Source organism: Zingiber officinale, chromosome 7A, assembly GCF_018446385.1.
Source record: "Zingiber officinale cultivar Zhangliang chromosome 7A, Zo_v1.1, whole genome shotgun sequence".
Lineage (NCBI taxonomy): Eukaryota > Viridiplantae > Streptophyta > Magnoliopsida > Zingiberales > Zingiberaceae > Zingiber > Zingiber officinale.
The window spans coordinates 10,028,427-10,048,262 of NC_055998.1; the positions used below are offsets into that span (position 1 = coordinate 10,028,427).

The 19,836-nt window shown below is 39.6% G+C and overlaps 1 long non-coding RNA gene across 1 annotated transcript; it reads left to right on the forward strand.

Annotated features, from left to right (window-relative positions):
- The first annotated feature begins 14,898 nt into the window (after nucleotides 1-14,898).
- Nucleotides 14,899-17,906, forward strand: LOC121999916. The gene is made up of 4 exons (XR_006116826.1): nucleotides 14,899-15,404; nucleotides 15,522-15,625; nucleotides 16,719-16,949; nucleotides 17,062-17,906. It is a non-coding gene; the product is annotated as an uncharacterized LOC121999916 (long non-coding RNA).
- The last annotated feature ends 1,930 nt before the right edge of the window (nucleotides 17,907-19,836 follow it).

The following is a 19,836-nucleotide window of genomic DNA, read 5'->3' on the forward strand; positions in this document are numbered from 1 at the left end:
CTCCGCCTTTGGTAGTTACCATAAAGGAGGGTTACTCACAGTGGAGGGTGCGTGCGTGTGTGGATCCTTGGATTAGTCACCTCTTGTGAGGTGGATACCAAGTAAAATCCATTTGTTAGCGTTGTATGCTTTTGTTTCTTGTATTTCCGCTGCATATCTCTGAAGAAACGAGCAACGCCGATGACGAGCACGCGAAGAGCTATTCACCTCCCCCTCTAGCTACTTTTCGGTCCCAACAAGTGGTATCAGAGCGAGGCCGCTCTTCACCGGAATCATCGCCGGAAGGGGCAAACAAAACAAGCAAAGCTAGAGGGTGAAGAAGTTGAAGAAATTCTACAAGTCGAAGACTTCATCAAAAGGCTCAACTTCAAGATGCAATTCCAAGATGGACTTAGATTTGACACAAGGGTGGCTCCACCGTACACATCCACAAGCTTCGATTCTTGGAGATCAAGAATCAAAAATTTCTTGATGATGGAGATAGAGGAATGGTTTGCTCTCATGGAAGGATTTGAAGCTCCAACAAACTCCAAGGGCAAGCCTCTCAAGAAAAGCAAATGGAGTCAAGAGCAAGTTCAAAGGAGCAAGGCAAACGCTAAAGTGACCAAGCTTTTGGTCAACTTATTGCCAAGCAATATTTTGGCTCAAGTTGGAGAATTCAAGGATGCCAAGGAGCTTTGGAGCAAGTTGGCATCAATTCATGAGATCCTCTCCACTGTACCGAATCATGAGGAATCCAAAGAGGGCGACTCATTGGAGCAAGATCAAGAGGAGGACTCTGAAGTTGAGAGATGCTTAACTTCCGAAGAAGAAGTTCAAGAAGAAGCTTCATCTTCAAGGGAATGCAATGAAGGGAACAAGAAGGGAGCATACTCCTTGTTCCATGTACAAGATGATGAAGCCTCCACCTCTAGGATTGAGGGGGAGCAATCTTTGGTGACACCGGATCAAGAAGAAGGAGAAGCTTCTACATCTAGGTCAAAAGAAGAAGAGGATGATGAAGCTTCCACCTCCAAAAGTCAAGCAAAATCAAATAGAGGAGTATCATCTTCGGATCAAGAGGAAGCTTCTACCTCCGGATCAAAAGGAGAAGATGTCACCCCTATAAGCAAAGGTATAACAATTTCAATTAATAATAAAAACCATATTATATGCTTTGAATGTAGGGAAAAAGGGTATTACAAAAGTAAATGCCCTAAATTGGCCAAGAAGAAGGGCCAAGTGGCACAAAAGAGCAAGGAGAAGCCCAAGGAGACCATCCCCGGAACAAAGAAGAGCAAGGAGCACATTGTGTGTTTCTTGTGCAATCAAAAGGGACATTACCGAAGTCAATGCCCTAAGGGGAAGAAGAAAGTTGTCAAGGCTCTTGGAGGATGCTCAATTCAAGGGGGAGTCTCCAAGGTAAAAAGAAAGGTAACTTTTATTGAGCCTACCCTTTTAAATTATGGTAAAGAGCATGCTAGTACTAACCTATATCATTTTAATGCTATTTACCATGAAAATAGGAGGCATGATAAAGTTAAAGAAAATCATGTAGCTTTTCATGCTAAAACCACTACACCTAGGGCTAGGAATGTAGATAAAGATCTAGGCAAGAACACTAAGGTCAATAACTATAAGCCTAGAAATAAAAAGGTTCAAGGATTAAATAGAAAACCTAAATCTAGGGATTTATGGGAAGAAAATCAAGTCTTGAGGTCAAGACTTGATAAAATGGAAAAGACCCTAAAAAGGATGGAAAATATCCTAAAAGGGCAAAATGAGCAAAACCTAGGTTTAGGAGTACTACAAGGGTCATCCAAGGGCCATAGAGGTTTGGGATACAAGCCTAAAACCAAAAAGGATGTACCTACTTACCATAGGGTTCCATATAGCTATGGAACCAACCCTAAGTCTATAGGTCAAGTCAAGGATACAAGGGAAGTTATCCCTAGAAGTATCTTTACAACGACAAACGTGACTAAGACCTCTAAGAAGGCTAAGAGAGTCAATAACAAGGTCACAAGGGAAGCAATCCCTAGGGTTGACTTAGAAAAAGTGACCAAGGCTTCTAAGAAGCCAAACAAGGTCACTAGGAAGGTATCTAGGGAAGTTATCCCTAGTGAATACCTAGAGCATCCAAGGAGCACCAATAGGTTTTGGGTTCCTAGGAGCATCTTCTCTACCCCATAGATGGGTTAGAGAGTGTCAACTCTAAGAAGAAGGGTAGTAAACCCAACTTTGAAGAAATTGACACTCAAGGAGCATTTTCAAGGTTATTATCAACTTTTGAAAATGAAATGGATTTATGATTTACTTCTTGAAAGAGTAAAATGTGCCAAATTTGAGAAGTTTTGGTTTTATTTTAAAATGACACATATTGGAAAATCATAAGACTTACCAAGTTGGGATTTTGGTATGTTCTTAGGAAATTAAAGGCAATTTGAGCCTTAATTTAAAGTGCTACTCTTGTGGAAAAATGAAATATGCCAACATTTGAGGAATAAGCTTAATTTCAATTGGCATAAGTTAATCAAGAGAACTAGAAATGCCAATTTAGGCTTTGGCATTTTCTTGGAGCATTTAGAGGGCAATCTAGGGTTAAGTTTTAACTTAGCTAAGGTTTAAGGACACTTAGATAGGTAATCTAGGTATTTTATTTATGCTAAACCTTGCCATGATTGCTTGCTCACTATATGCCATGACATCATATTTAGTTTTGTATTTTGCATTCATGACTTACTATGAAAAATACAAAAATACCATGTCATGTCATACATACATTATGTAGTTATAGGAATCTTTCTTTTGAAAGCTATTTCATTTTGATGTGTGCCATAACATTATCATGCATTATGTTCATTTCCTTAAAATTAAGGACAAATGGCATTAATCAACAAGTCAACAAGTGACATCCTAGGTGGATGTTCAATATCCACAAAATGCCTAGATAGATATGCATGATCCCTAGATTAGGGCAAAATCAAATTTTACATCTCACAAAGACCTATAAGATGACTTGTATGTGTTTTAGTGCACATTAGATACAAGTGAGATGTAAGGATGATGAACAAAACTCAAGATGTTGATTTAGTGCATTCTTTTGAGTTTTAAATTCATCAAAACACATAGTTATGTGTTTTCCCATCATTGGGAAAGCTAATGTACAAGTCATGCGCATTAAGCCCAAGGAACATGGTGGGATATTGGTTTTGAAAATGTTTTTAAATTGATTTTGGAAAAACTTGGTGAAGGCTATCTTTTGATAGTAATCACCATTGAATAGTTAGACACAAACTTGAAGAAAACACTAAAGTATTTGTAAGTTCTCAAGTTTGTGTCAATCTTTGAAAATATGATGTATTTTCATAGAAAACTATTTTTCCATGATATATTATACCCTAAATAATGTCTACACAAATTTTTACGATTTTTGAAATTTTGTAGAATTTTCTAGGGGTTTCTGAAATTGGCTGAAATTGAATTTCAGCAATTTCAGGCCTTCAATCGATCAGTGGATCGATTGGAGTGCCTCAATCGATCAGCCGATCGATTGAGAAGGCATTTCTCACGAGCAGAAGCTCGCTAGATCGATCAGCCGATCGATCCAAGAAGGCTGAATCGATCAGTGGATCGATTCAGCAAGGTTCAATCGATTGGAACCCAACTCCAATCGATCGAAGATGCTGATTTTGGTTGGGAAAGCTTATTTTCAGCATTTTGAACCTATTTTAGTCTAGGTAACCATTCCTAACCCCTTAAAAATATATTTGTATATATAAAAAGGGTGTTTTCGTGTTGAAAACAAGGATGAATTGGTTAAGGAAGACTAAATTGAAGTTTAGGTTAAGGTTTGTTTCAACATTGAATTTTTGAACCTCAAAACTTCTAAATTTGGGTTTCCTAAAGGTTTAGGGATTCCAAGTCATTGTTGGTGCAATGACAGAAGGTACGACCATGTCTTTAGGGGGAGCTACTCTTTAAAGACATGAAAATTATTTTTTTTTTCATGAACCTTGGAAGGTAGTTAACATTCTTTTCAGAAAAGGCTCAAGGTTGAGCGTTTGAACTTTAATGGGGAGTGGATATCCTCATTGTTCAAGTGGTTTAAGTTAAAAATGCTCAAGGATGGACATTTGACTACATTAATGGGAGAATGTAGGGTTAAGGATAATGAAGGGTATGAGACTTTCATTATCGTATTGATCACAACGAGTCAAGTTGTGAACAACGATGAGCAACTCTTCAGGGGGAGAGTCTCAAAGGGGAGAGTTTTCAACAAGTGAATTTGTTGATGTGTGCCCAAGGATGGGGCATGTTGTTGATATGTGCCCAAGGATGGGGCATATTGTTGATGTGTGCCAATAGGGGGAGAATGAAGGGTTTAAGTTAGGACTTCATCACCTAGAGGGAGTTTGCCCTCTTAGGAGGAGAATGAAGGGTTTAACTTATGCCTTCATTACCTAGTGGCATGAAGGAGGTTTAGGCTATGAGATTAGTCTAACTTACATGTGGTATTGTCAAACATCAAAAAGGGGGAGATTGTTGGTGCAATATCCCTCAGGTCAAGGTTGACCTGGTTGACCAAGCTTGAGTCTTGGTTTGGGTTTCAATGTTTGATAATACAAGACTTCGATGATATGGACAAGTGCAGGTGCAGTTGTTCATTTGGGGAGATTGTTTGGAGCAATTCTCCTCTGATCAGGATCAGATCAGGTTGATTGAAGAAGAGTCAAGTAGGTCAAGGTTGACCAGATACTTGACAGGGAAAGTCCTAACTGGGATGTTAGGCAGAAGAGAAGTCCTAATGAGTGAAGCTAGGCAGAAGAGAAGTCCTGGTGAGTGAAGCCAGGCAGAAGAGAAATCCTAGTGAGTGAAGCTAGGTGAAAGTCTTGGTGAGTGAAGCTAGGCAAAAGAGAAGTCCTGGTGAGTGAAGCCAGGCAGAAGAGAAATCCTAGTGAGTGAAGCTAGGTGAAAGTCCTGGTGAGTGAAGCCAGGCAAAAGAGAAGTCCTGGTGAGTGAAGCCAGGCAGAAGAGAAATCCTAGTGAGTGAAGCTAGGTGAAAGTCCTGGTGAGTGAAGCCAGGCAGAAGAGAAGTCCTGGTGAGTGAAGCCAGGCATGGGGGAAATCCAGATGGGTCAAGGTTGACCAGACATCTGGTGAAAGTCCAAGTAGGTCAAAGAATTGACTAGATACTCGACACGGAGAAATTCAGATGGGTCAAGGTTGACCAGACATCTGGTGAAAGTCCAAGTAGGTCAAGGAAGTGACCAGATACTTGGCATGATGAAGAAAAGTCCAAGTGGGTCAAAGGGATTGACCGGACACTTGGTGAGGGAGTCCTAGCTGGTAAAGGGTAACCGGATGCTAGGTTTTATGTACCAACAAGTCATGGTTGACTGAATATTGGTTTAGGGAGCTTTGGACTTGCTTTTGGGCAAAAACCAAGATCTGAATTGATCAGCCGATTGATCCAGTAGATCTGGATCGATCAGCCGATCGATCCAGCATATCTGGATCGATCAGCCGATCGATCCAACAGATCTGGATCGATCAGCCGATCGATTGGATCATGCCCAATCGATCAGTTGATCGATCGGATGAGTCCCCACGAACAGAACACCTTTGGATCGATCCGTGGATCGATCCAGAGGTCCCAATCGATCAGTGGATCGATTGGGAGCTGCTGTTTGTGCGCGATAAGCCCTGGATCGATCAGCCGATCGATCCAGGCTATTCCAGAGAGCACAGAGGCGCTCTGGATCGATCGGTTGATCGATCCAAAGCCTCCCCGATCGATTGGGAGCAATCCAATCGATCGGGATCCGACCGTTGGCGTCGTATTTAGCTGCATGCGAGCGTTTCCTTCAGTAGAACTTCACCGATTCATCTCCGATCCTTACAGCATCTCCACGGCAACTCTTTAAGGTTCAGATCGCCAGTTCTTGAAGGATCTTGGAGAGACATCCAAGTCAAGAGGCGAGAACAAAACAAGAAAAAAAGCTAGGGTTAGGGTTTTCATTGCTTATCTTGTAAGATATTTCTTGTATCTGTTTTCCCTTTGCTTTCTTCTTGTATAGAGAGATTGTAGGGTTTCTCCGCCTTTGGTAGTTACCATAAAGGAGGGTTACTCATAGTGGAGGGTGCGTGCATGTTTGGATCCTTGGACTAGTCACCTCTTGTGAGGTGGATACCAAGTAAAATTCATTTGTTAGCGTTGTTTGCTTTTGTTTCTTGTATTTCCGCTGTATATCTCTGAAGAAACGAGCAACGCCGACGACGAGCACGCGAAGAGTTATTTACCCCCCCCCCCCCCCTCTAGCTACTTTTCGGTCTCAACACAAAGCCCGGTCGAAAGTCATGACCCACACTACATAACTCTGTTATATAGTAGGTCAGCTTAAATACCGACCGAGTTTATCTAAGCTTAGTATTCATTAAGTCTCTCAGTATATGGCCAGACGACCCACTAGCCGGTTGGACTTAAGAAACTTATCATTCTGATCAGTGCCACGATATACAAATTAAACCTGAACGACTCTTGCGTCACTCGAGCATATGAGATACAACTCCCTCCGCCTACAACATATTTTCTCAATATATAGCTGGTTGAACATATGAGTCTTACCTATCATATGTCATTCCTTCTTCATATAGCCGCTCATGCCTAATGCCAATCAAGTTTACATAGCTCAGCATTCTTGTCTCCTATACGTGTACAAGATAAATGTATGAGACAATTCTTAGTATAATCTTAGCTGGACTTCCAGATCTCAGGGGCAAGCCTCCTAACATAAGGACGATTGGCTAAAAATATCGATAAGATCTCTCGGGACTTAGTTCCCCATTCTTTAGAGGTAAGTTGTCACGCCCCCAGGAGGTCCTAGCCGGCGAAAATCTGGCAGCATCTCCCCTGTACCGGTGACAATATGAATCCTAAAATACATAGCTCTCAGGGCCTCATAATCCTCAGCCAACATGGTCGGAACATATACCATAAAGTAAATAAAACATTCCACGCAGTTTAATAAAGACAGTCTCCGATTGACAACATAATACAAAAAGAAGTGAAACGGTATTAAAACATCACAGATATATATAGCCTACTCCACTATAATGAGGGAAAACACAACCCGCCAAGAAAAACATTCGCAGCGGAAAACTTGGGTAGCATACCCCAAAACTCGATATAAAATCCACAAACACAAGACTACATATCACGGGTCTGTAGATCGCATAGCAAGGAAAAAAAGACCAAAAATAGAAACATCGCGACATGGAGAGGGGGCTAGCAGCTGGAACCTCCTGACGGCTTCAACTTGCAATAGGAATAAATCAACGGAGTGAGTTCAATGAACTCAGCGGATATCTAGCAGACATGCATAGTAATATAACTATCAGTAATAATCATGCAGTACAGTCTCTTGAACAAAAATAAGTAAAGCAAACTGAACAACGGAAGAAACTGTACTCACCAAGACCTCCTATCCTGACATAAGAGTGAGAATCATACAAACCGATGTAGGATCGTCAGACCAAATACATAATGTCTCCTCTATGCATGTCAATCATATGCAGCCACCAAAAAAAAGCATCCAAAATGCAACAATCACACACAAATAAATGCAATCCATGAATATGGTGCAAATGACATGGTCACCCCTGACGTCAGTCAGCCACCGTCATCGCGATGATGAGTTTGAATGGGTAGGGCTATGATAACTATGCACTCTGTCATCATTACTCCTGAGTGACCGAGTGGACAGGATGCTGTCGGAGTACACCTATCCTCCTACCCCAACTAAATGGGGGAGTCGAAGCTCTCATCTCCTTGTATCATAGTCAAGAGGAGGGATCCTTGCCCACTACCACGCTACATCACCACTACCCATGAGTGACCGAGCGAAGCCTTGATAGATCAATTGCACACACCTTTCTTGATGTACCACTAACCCATGAGTGATTGTGTGTGCAGATCATGTAACTGGTGATGTGCTCAACTACAAAGGATCTGACAATCGCTCAGCATGCAATCATGCAAGATTGTGCATGACACTAAAGCATGTAACACCTGACAATATGCGCCTCCATCTAATATGTACCAAAAAGAACAATGAAAACCATAATAATAAACTAGTTATCATAATGTCTAAGTACACATGCCAAGTATAACTAGTAGCTAGTCCTGAACCCAATAATGCATGGTATATCACTACTTCTATGAACATAAATACATAGGGCAAGAATCAAGATGATACAGACATAAATGCATATCAGATAAAATAAAGGCATACCACAAGTATCAAATAGTGACATACAAAGGTAAATATAAACATATCAATTACTATTAGTTATAACATACTATGCATATCGTAATGACCATATCAAAAGAAGATAAGTCAAAGGTACCCGCCTTTATTAGAGCACGTGTCAAAAGTGATCCCTACGTCAAGCGACTTGTAGTAAATCAGAGTCCTATAACAACATGTATAATTTTAGTTAATTTCAAATGCAACTAGCTAAACTAAATCCTAATCTCATTAGGAACCTCAATTTGGATTGTCCTAAACCATCCAACCCAATTAGTTAGCCCAAATTGGATCCATCATACTCATTTATCAATTCTTCCATAAACAATCACCACTACATTGGATTTGATATCCCCAAGCATTCACAATAAGATTAAACCAATTAAACCCTAAGCATCCTATACTCATATTAGTTATGCTAAACATAAACCAAGTCCAACAACTCACCCAAATTTCAGATGCTCCCTTGTTGATTCACTACTGGAGGAGTTGACTGCTAGGAATATAGTGGTCAGTGTTAGGATAAGTTGTTGTCATCCAAACCAAGTACCCCAATCAACAATCCCCCATTCAATCACCTAAATCAATTGTTAGGGTTGGTGATTACCCCGAATTTGGCTTCAAGGAGGGGGAGGGAAGAATCTCCTGTGAGTGTGAGAGAAGACAGGGGATACTGGCTGGCCGTAAGTCTATGGTCGGATCAAGAGGATTAGCGACATCCGACACCATCCGATGGATCAAAGAGGCACTGATCGGATTAGGGCACAGGCGGTGCAACGTTTGTTGGATAGCTGGCTGATACACGGTTGGCAGCTAGGTCAAGGAAAGGGCGATGATTCGTGAAGCAGAAGAATGGATTGTCACCAATGATGAAGGGCAGTGATTGGGAGATGGGCAGCATCATCAAACTGACAGTGTCACCTCCTGCGATGGCACTGGTCAATGCGTCGCTGGAGGGTCTCGCACAGATGGTCGGTGACAGTGCATCGACGTTTGGCGAGACAGCATGACAAAGTCGCGAGGGAGGGAGGCGGCGATGGCAACTAGGGCACAGATCTAGCTTTGATGGCAAGACACAAGATGACGCGGCAACAGGACGCCTATGACCGACGAATTAAGTCGTCAGTGATCGACAAATCGAAGGAGAAGGGTAGCGGCTTCGCGCGAGTGACAGAGATCGGAGGGGAAAGGAAGGAGGCGGTAGATGAAAAGAGGGAGAGGATGAGAGATCGGAAGAGAAATAAGAAGTAAAACTAGGGGTTCCTAGTTATACTTAGGTTAATTATTCATAAACCTAGGTTAATAAGATTAATCAACTCCTAACTTATTTGATATTCTAAACAGACTTTCTCTTAGCCTATAAATCCATCCCCTTAAATATGTCATATGATCTCCGTTTAAATTCCAGAAAATTTCTTAAAAATCCAATAAGGTTATTTCTCCAATAACACTTATTATTTAATTTATCATATTTTACATTCTCCCCCACTAATTAAAATTTGGTCCCAAAATTTACTTCTCAACTCAGGGATCCTCATTCAAAGGTAACCACCAAGCAACATACTCATATATCAGTCCATCCAAGTATCATAAACAAATCTTCAACCGTAAGAGATGACTTTGTGAGTTATGAGCTCACCCTGCTTCCGCTACTCCCACACAGTTACCTAGCCAACTATGGGTAAATTAACTATCTCTGAATCACTAAGAAGTGTGCAGATTTGGTTAATCGGTCAACGATTACCCAAATCGCGTCATGACTTCTTCGTGTCCTAGGCAATCCCACCACAAAATCCATAGTGTTGTGCTCCCATTTCCACTCCGAAATAAGAATCCTCTGAAGTAATCCGACAGGTCTCTGGTGCTCAGCCTTCACCTGCTGACAGACTATACATCTAGCTACAAACTTCGTGATGTCTTTCTTTATGTTATTCCACCAATAGGAACGTCTCAAATCTCGATACATGCGCGTTCCGCCTGGGTGGATAGCAAATCAGGAGTGATGAGCCTCCTGAAGTAACTCCTCCATAACCGAGTGAGATTGAGGTACGCATAATCTGTCTCGGAAATAAATAATACCCTCGCCATCTCGGGTGAACTTCGTCTGCTGCCCGAAAGCTATCTGGTTGCCAATGGACTGTAAGCGCTGATCACCAGCCTGGGCCTCTCGGATCCTCATCCCGATCAATGAATGAGCAACCATGGTAACAAGGATACCCTGCTAAGTCTGTCTCTGCTCCTCAAGGCCCAACTAGGAGAAACCTTAAATCAAGTTTGTGACTAAAACTTGGTGGAAAGCTAAAGTCCCTCTGGACTTCCGGCTGAGTGCATCGACAACCACATTAGCTTTCCCTGGGTGGTAGCTAATGGTACAGTCATAATCCTTCAGGAACTCCATCCATCTCCTCTGTCGGAGATTGAGTTCCTTCTGGGTGAAAAGATATTTGAGACTCTTATGATTAGTGAGAATCTCAAATGTAATACCATACAGATGATGCCGCTAAATCTTCAAAGCAAAGATAATGGCGGCCAGCTCCAGATCATGTACTAGGTAGTTCTTCTCATGCTCCTTCAGCTGACGAGAAGCATAGGAGACTATCCTACCGTGCTGCATCAAAACAGTGCCCAAACCCTATAGAGAAGCGTCGGTGTAGAGTACGATTCCGTCCTTTCCAGAGGGCAAAATTAGAACTGGCGCCGACACTAATCTCCGCTTCAGCTCCTAGAAGCTGCTCTCACAAGCTTCTAACCACATGAACTTCACGCCTTTCCTGGTCAGGCATGTTAGCGACATAGCAATACGGGAGAAACCCTCAACGAACTATCCGTAATATCTGGCCAATCCCAAGAAACTGTGGATCTCCTGAATTGATTTCGGCTGCTCCCAGCTGGTGACAACCTCGAACTTCTGAGGATCTACCGAAATACCTCGACTAGAAACCATGTGTCCCAGAAAATTGATTGAAGGTAGTCAAAAAGCACACTTACTGAACTTCGCATATAGATGATGTTATTGAAGAGTCTCTAAGACCATGCGAAGATGCTGTGCATGTTCCTCCTCGGAACGCGAGTAGATTAAAATATCATCGATGAAGATGATAACAAACCGATCTAGATACTCGAGGAAGGCGCGATTCATCAAATTCATAAATACCGCTGGAGCATTGGTAAGCCCAAATGACATTACCAAAAACTCATAATGTTTGTATCTGGTGTGGGATACTATCTTTTGAACATCAAAATCTTTAACCCTCAGTTGATGATATCCGGACCGCAGATTAATCTTGGAATATACTGATGTACCTCTGAGCTGATCAAACAAATCCTCGATCCGTGATAAGGGGTACTTATTTTTGACGGTCACTGCATTCAACTGCTTGTAATTGATGCACAATCTCAGAGTACCGTCTTTTTTCTTGACGAATAATACCGAAGAACCCCCACGAAGATACACTAGGGCAAATAAATCTCTTGTCCAATAACTCCTGGAGTTGAACCTTTAGCTTGTCCAACTCTTTCGGTGTCATACGGTAAGGAGCTTTCGATCCTGGCGCGGTCCTCAGAATCAGCTCAATAGCAAACTCCACTTACCTTCGAGGAGGCAAGCCTGGTAGCTCATCTAGAAATACATCCGGATACTCTCGAACCACTGGAACATCTGAGAGCTGAGAACCACTGCTGTCGTCAGCATTAATCAACGACAATATAAATCCCTGACAGTCATGTGACAGTAGCTTCTAAGCCTAAATCGCAGAAATGGTCGATATACCGTCGTCCCTAATGCAGTGAAATCCCACGAGGGTTGGTTTGGAGGTCGAAATGTGACCACCCTGTCTGACAATCAACCGTGGCATAATATGCTGACAGCCAATCCATGTCAAGGATAATGTCAAACTCGACCATTTCTAGTACCAATAAATCTACAGTGAGTATAATGTTACCGAAGTCTAATGGGCATCCTTTGACCTCCTGAGTAACGTCCAATGTATCACCGGATGGTAGGGAGACGATCAGTTGCTGCGGTCTAAGAGTAGGTAGTCTGTTGGGGTTGCAAGGTTGCAAACATAGTCCCACATTGAAAACATATGGGAAAGATCATGAGTTTATAAGAGAAAGATATTTTCATTGGTATGAGGTATTTTAGGTAGAGCCCAAAAGCAAAACCATGAGGGTTTAGACCCAAAGTGGACAATATCATACCATTGTGGAGATATCTAAATTCTTTTCGATCCTACAATTGGTATCAGAGCTCGGGCTGTCAGAAGGTTTAACCGCCGACTGTGCACAAGAGCTATGGTCTGATTGAGTCATGTGGGTATAATATTGACCTCGAACAAAGAAAGTGGGGGCTCCTATGTTCGGATCAAGATGACTAGACACCAGGCAGGAAGTCCTAGTTGTGGCTAGGCAAGGACGTCCTAGTAGGTTGAGGGCAGGAAGACCTGGTGGGTCGAGGATTGGACGTGGGAAGCCTGTGATCCTTTGTTTGAGGGGGAGATTGTTGGGGTTGCAAGGTTGCATTACATTGAAAATACATGGGAAAGATCATGGGTTTATAAGAGAGATATCTCTATTGATATGATGCCTTTTGGATAGAGCCCAAGAGCAAAACTATGAGAGCTTAGACCCAAAGTGGACAATATCATACCATTGTGGAGATATCTAAATTCTTTTCAATCCTACATAGTCTACCAATCTCCCTTATAAATACACAAGAAATAAAGGAATACGAACTACCAATATCAATTAGCATATCAGCTGACCATGCATAAAGTAAAACCATACCGCGAAGATGGAACCGTCGGCCTGCTGCGCATCCTCTCTAGTAACCGCATGAATTCATCTAGTCTCTGGCGGAGGTGGAGGTGGTAGCACTGCCAGAGACTACTGCGTCTGAGCTTGAGCCTGCCACTGAGGTGGTGTCGGATGCTGAGCTAGAGATGGATATGAGGGCTACGACTGATACTGAACCAGTGACTGAGGTTGCAGCTGATACTGTACTAGTGGCGGAGGCTGCGATTGGTACTGGACCAGTGGATGGGGCTACAACTGATACTGCACTAGTGGCGGAGACTGCTCCCTGGGATAGTCATTTTGCTATAAGTACCCCAACATATGGCCGGTCAGTCATAGAACCGACCGGGCATACGGAATATGACTCCCTATTACTTCAATATCATATCCCAGCATCTCATAATATATAGATGAGTGGCCCAGAGGCCGAACGTCCTTACAGGACTCGGTACCTTACTTCTTTTATATCGATTGGTTAGTATAATATATAGTCGGTCGGCTAAAAATCCGGTTAAGATGTCTCTAGGGGACAACATCGTCAGAGAATTACAACAATCTGTCAAAAAGTAATAACTATTCGTCAGAGAATATTATTCTATTATAACATATGCATTCAATGGAGACTTCTTCTATTATAACATATGCATTCAATAGAGCCTTCTTCTAAGACAACTATCCACCTTCCATCAAGGAACACATTTTGACAACATATTCTCTTAATCACTTTATTAATGATATAAGTTATAAAAGCGGTGCACATACGAGTAACGGAAGATTCCTTGGATGGTAATTATACATCTCCTAGGCTCTACATCTTCCTTCACTGGACAACTTCTGATACCTGACATTCTCTGCTATCTCATGATTACGAATGTTATGAGAGATGGTATATAAAGGAGTTCTTTTCGTTGGCGAGATATGCTTTTATAGCAATCTAACTTATGCTTGAACACGCTCTCAAACTACTGTTCATCTTATGCTCTATTTTCTAGGCAGTCACCGTACTAACTTAAGTGTCAGAATGTCTGCGCTAGAAATCAGACCTGTTCCCTGATTCTCACTCTAACGTTATGTTAATTTATTTTTCTATATGTGTAGAAAGAAGAGAGGTACTCAGAACCTCTTCTTTGCTCCAGCTCATCAATTTTTTATCCAGTTCAAAGCCTTCTTCCGGATAACAACGTAACCACCTATCCAACATGTCATTTCTATAACTTTTAGACCGACTCAGTTCAATATGGTAGTAAGAATTCTCACTTGTATTGTTCATTTTATTTGATTTAAACAAAATTCTGCCTAAAATAGTGATATACTTGTAGTATTTACTTTCCATAACTTAAATGAGGGGGTTGAAATTTAATGCAATTGATTATGTTAGTCAAGGGATCTGATGCCTTGCCATTAAAACATAATCAATTGCATTATGATATTCAATTCTGCATATGGTACCACGTCCAGTTTGTCAAATTTCTTAGGTTAATTATTAGCCATGTGACGTTTGGAGAATTTAATGAAAGATGTTTACGTGCACGTCTTTGATAATTCCAGATTAATTAATAAATCCATTTTGTTAGGTGATGTGGACCAACGGACCAACAATAAATCGTTCAAATTTCATCGTCTTTCTAAATACAAGAGTTTTATGAATAAATTTAGAGGTTTTCAAATTGGATTTTTCACGTTATTAAATAATTCCCGATTGGATGGTCGAAGTCGACACGTGCCGAGTTTTCCTTTGGCACCAGAGCGCACGAATCTCGATGCTGAGGCTCTTAAATAGACGACCAGACCTGAGACCTGGCTCGCTCACGTCGCGAATTGAATTTTTAAAACGGAGATCGCGAATTTAATTTTTCAGAATATATTTCAGTCTCTGAGGACTGAGGGTGCTGCAAGAGTTTAACTCGACTCCTCCTGTCGACTCCGCAGCTACCGTGAAGCTTTGGCCACAAATAGTGTTCGTCGAGAGATTGTTTGACGGGCAGATCGCTGAGATTGTGTACGAAGGCGACAACATCCACCCGAAGTCTCAGCCTCCGAAGCGACGACTCTCGTCGGGTTCGCAGGAGCAGGCCTTCGTAGCCGACGAGAATAGCCAGATCAGAGACAGGCAATCTGCAGTCATGGAGTACTACTGATTCGCTGCTGCTAGAGGTAAACCCCAAGGGATTGTCCTCCTGCAGGATTCCAATGCCTTCTTAATTACCGATAACTTTGAGTTCAGTAATCAAGATCGGACTAATTCATATTAGCCGAAAAACCTTCCCTTCCTCTATTCAAGCAGGGAACTCCAAATCTCAGTTCATCCTCCATTCCAACAAGGTATGGTCATCAGTATAGTCAACAGTAAGACTTTGGGTGGGATCCTAAGGTCTAGGATTCTGGAAGGCGTAGTATATTTATTGGTGTGTTTTTTAATATGCAACTCCTCTCCCGCAGCTGTGGGCTCAAATCTCAATAAACAGAGCAACGACGCAGAGAGACGCCGTTCGACAGACGGCCCCAATAATCCAGAGCTTATTCTCCCTCTCTCGAAGAAAATTGTAAGAGCAGTTTTTTTTTTTAAATAGTATTTTGTTGTTTCTGATTTTATGTGCATTTTTTCATATACAAAATAAAATGTCATAAAAACAACAGTCAAATTATTTGCAGATGGCTCCGGCAAATGGTTTAAGGAAAACGTAGATCATAGTAAATTTTATTTTCGATTCATAATTTCTTTTAAAAAGATAGAAATTAATTTCTTTTTCATTGTCACTTTTTTTAAAAAAAAAAACATTTATTACACTAGAAAAAAACCAATTTACAAAGATGAAAATTTTATCTATTTAGTTAGTAAGTCAAACAATCTAAGAACAAATATACAATTAAATAGCAAATAACTGCTCTCAATAAGACAATTCATAGTCAGGAAATAAATTAAAATCATTCACGAATTTTTCATATTTCAAGTTTTTTTTTAATTTTTAATTTATATTTTAATTTTATAAAAATTATCCTACCAAATAGACCTCAAATGCCTGAAAAAAAAAAATTATAATCAATCTCAAGTAACTTGCATAGATGGTGTGGCTTTTATGACAGTTCCAAATAAATACCATTATTATGTTTTTTAAAAAAAAATATATAGGAATTCTAGGAAAAAGATTTAAATCAAAATTAAATTTTGAATATGAAGATATGTAATTTGAATTACAAATATTTTGATATTCAATATTGTTGATCATTCTGGGTTAGTAATTGTTTTTGAAGGCTATTATACAATTAAGTAATAAAAAATAAAGTAATAATTCTTATCTGTGATATTAGATAGCTTTAGGATTTCCCGTGTTTAAATTTGGATGGTTAATTTTTTTTTATTAGTAAATCATTATATATCTACATTGCATAGATATTTTAAAAGAAAAGATTCATAATACAAAATAAAACGTTGAATATGTTAGAGTTGAAAATTTTGATTATAAGATTATATATATATATATATATATTTTATTTTATTAATTATATTATATTGTTGCATGTACTGAATCAAAATCTTAACTCTGTCCTTATTTATCCCTTATATTCAGACATACAATTGCACAAGGTGTATATAATGGGAGCATTTCAAACACTAAATTGTACCTCTCTTATTAGATTGTATATGAGGAGAATGATAGTCAAGATGAGGAATTGTGCTCCCTATGCCGTCGTTGGCTGCCTTCTTCCTCTTCTATCTACTCGCGCTGGATCTGCCCTGTCAATATCACAATCAAAATCTCGACGGCGTGGCCATGTTCATGATTTTAGGTTGGAAAAGCTTGTTACAGATAACAAAATGTCCATGCCGACACGAGTAGTAGGGACTTTTGGATATCTTGCTCGCAAGTAAGTGGATTGTTTTACTTTTTTTTAGAAGATATTTCATTTTTAAATTATAAATATAACTCAAAAATTTTGATAGAAATATTTACTAACATGAGCTTCTACATTTTAACAGCCACTGGAAAAGTATCCACGAAGGTTGATGTCTACGCATTCGGTGTTATATTAATGGAGATAATTATCGGAAAAAAAGTACTGGATGAGTCATTCCTTCCTAAGAGTTTACTCAAGAGAAAAATAAAATTTTAAATTCCATGTTGGACCGAGTCCTTGAACTTGACGATGAGACTCAGAAGAGTCTAATGGAAGTTGCAGACTTGGCTTGACACTGCACATGCAGCGAACGCTATCAAAGGTCTTATATGAGCCACATAGTCAATAAACTTGCTCCTTTAGTAGAGGTATGCCAATCTAATACAACCTGTGATGTGGACAATGACGATGGCTCAATTTATAGTCTAACTAAAATACTCGAGAGATGGCAATATGATACCACTATGACTGGGTGATTTGGTTGTTATTGATGTTGAAAGAAGTTTTGGGATAAAATGCACCTGTTTTTGACAAAAAAACATAGCGGAAGCGAAACCCTTTGTACAAGGAGAATGATGGTCAAGACGAGGAATTGCACTCCTTATGCTGCTGTCGGTCACCTTCTTCCTCTTTTGTCTACTTGCATTGGATCTGCCCTGTCAAAATCTCAATGGCACAGCCATGTTCGAACTGGCACGGTCACTCTTCGAGGTTCCTTCCACCTGGGACGACGTTATTTGCTCCGGCCGCGTCAACAAATGAAATGTATATGAGAAATTATCTAAGTTTCATATATAGTCAAATACTCTGGTACTCATTTCTAGATTATCCCTTCTTAGAAAACATTTTCAAATCATATGTACTCGTTGAAGAGAAGACTACGGATGAGCTAAAGGTTCCATTCGACAAGATTATAAGTTTCACGTATCAAATAAAACTCAATTCCTTGTGCTAAAAAACATGTCAATTTGTCATTCGTAATAACAACATCGACTACAGAGTCAGGCTTCGTTAAATCATTTTCCCTACAAACTAATTTATTCATTTTACTGAAAATCTCAAATGGAACAAACATTACACTCGCACTCTACTGATACCATAGCTCAATCAAACTAGAACATTAAGAGATTCTGAGGATGTCGAGCAGCTTACATACAACATTTAAGAAAAGAATTGGTTAAGCATTAGCGTCTTTCTACTCTAACAGGACTAAAATCATCCGTGGGAGGTCGTAATTAACGAAAAAGGGGGGAAACGGGGGGAATTGGGGAAATGAAAGAAAAGAAAGAGAGATCCGATTATTAATTAATACAGACCTCGCGTGTGTTTAACTTCTGTATGCATCCAACAAATACGTTTAGTTTCTGAAAGCTGTGCACACAACCATGACGATCTACATTGACAATTGAACAGGCTAATTTATGTTCTCCAGATCATTTATGTGGGGAAAAGAGCAAGAGATCAAAATGAAAATAAATAAAACAACAACAACAAAAAGCAAAATAAAGTTGTGCAGAATGAAACACATCAGAGCCGAGACTAAATATACTTCAAGCAAAAGTGTTGAACAGTTGGAAATTAACACATTTCACAAAGAAAAAAAAATACTAACATGGATGTGTATCATCATGAAAAATGACATAAAAAATAAATCTTAGATATTATTTTACTAGATAAAAAATAATAGAAACTAAAGAAGTCATGAACGTGCACAAAGAAGATTCATAAATCCTATAACTGAACTAAAATAGAATCGCAAGTAAGAGAGATAGGGGAAGGCTTACGCACAAAAAAAAAACACCCCAGTAATCTACATGCTTTAAAATGGCATATCCAATTAAAAATTATCATAAAAATTTAGATATAAGTAATGGTAGAGTTTTACATTGATTTCAGATGGGATAACATCCATGTGTCAACCTCAAATAGTAAGGACATGCAATTTATTTGTTGTAATCTCCAGTATAAAAATTCTTGTATTTCTTTCTTTATTTGTTTTTTCAGAGAGCAGAGTCCTAGGACTAAACATATTAAGAATTCTAAGAAATTCAGACAGCATGTAGTTGAATCACATGACTCTTGCAGCTGATGGTAAAAGAACAAAACAAGTTGTAGTTATACAACAAGTCAATCACTACTTAGATAATCAAGACATTAAATAATATCATTTACCATCTGGGAGTAAGAAATATAGTCATACAATTAGCACACTTAGCTACACTGAACAATATAAAACCTAGGAATAAGAATGTTTAAGGAGGTCAGGTGTAAGAAGCGGACTAAGGTTACTGATTTGTATTGAACCTGCATAATGATCATAACAGGAGATAAGCGAACACATTTTTCCAAAGAGAGTCAAAGGTCTGTATTTTTTAATGGACATGAACCATCAGATGATTCATTTGTAATTTCTAATTTCAAGAGAATCTGGGCAGTTCCATAGATCAATATGAAGAAATCTCAGTATCAATCATTACACTAACTATAATTGCATTGACAGATCACGAGCAATCAAGTAACATAATTAAATGGAATATTTGAAGCAATTGAATTGCAGTAGACTATAGTTTTTTACTCGCAAGCACCATGTTGCAACTTGTTTGATAGTTTAACTTGGGATTGTTTGTACTTTGCGAGTCCATATTGTTAAAAAAAAAACAACAGCCAAAGCAAGTAACTTATATCTAACATAACATGCATTATTTACTGAGAGCCAACTTTCCACTTCTATGACACTATAATTCTAACATGTCAGCGTCAGAGACTCTCTTGGAGATTTGTAATCAAATGAACACAGGTAAAGAAGTTAGACCATCTAAATTCTAATATGCACAAGTGAAAATTTATCTCTCAAGTT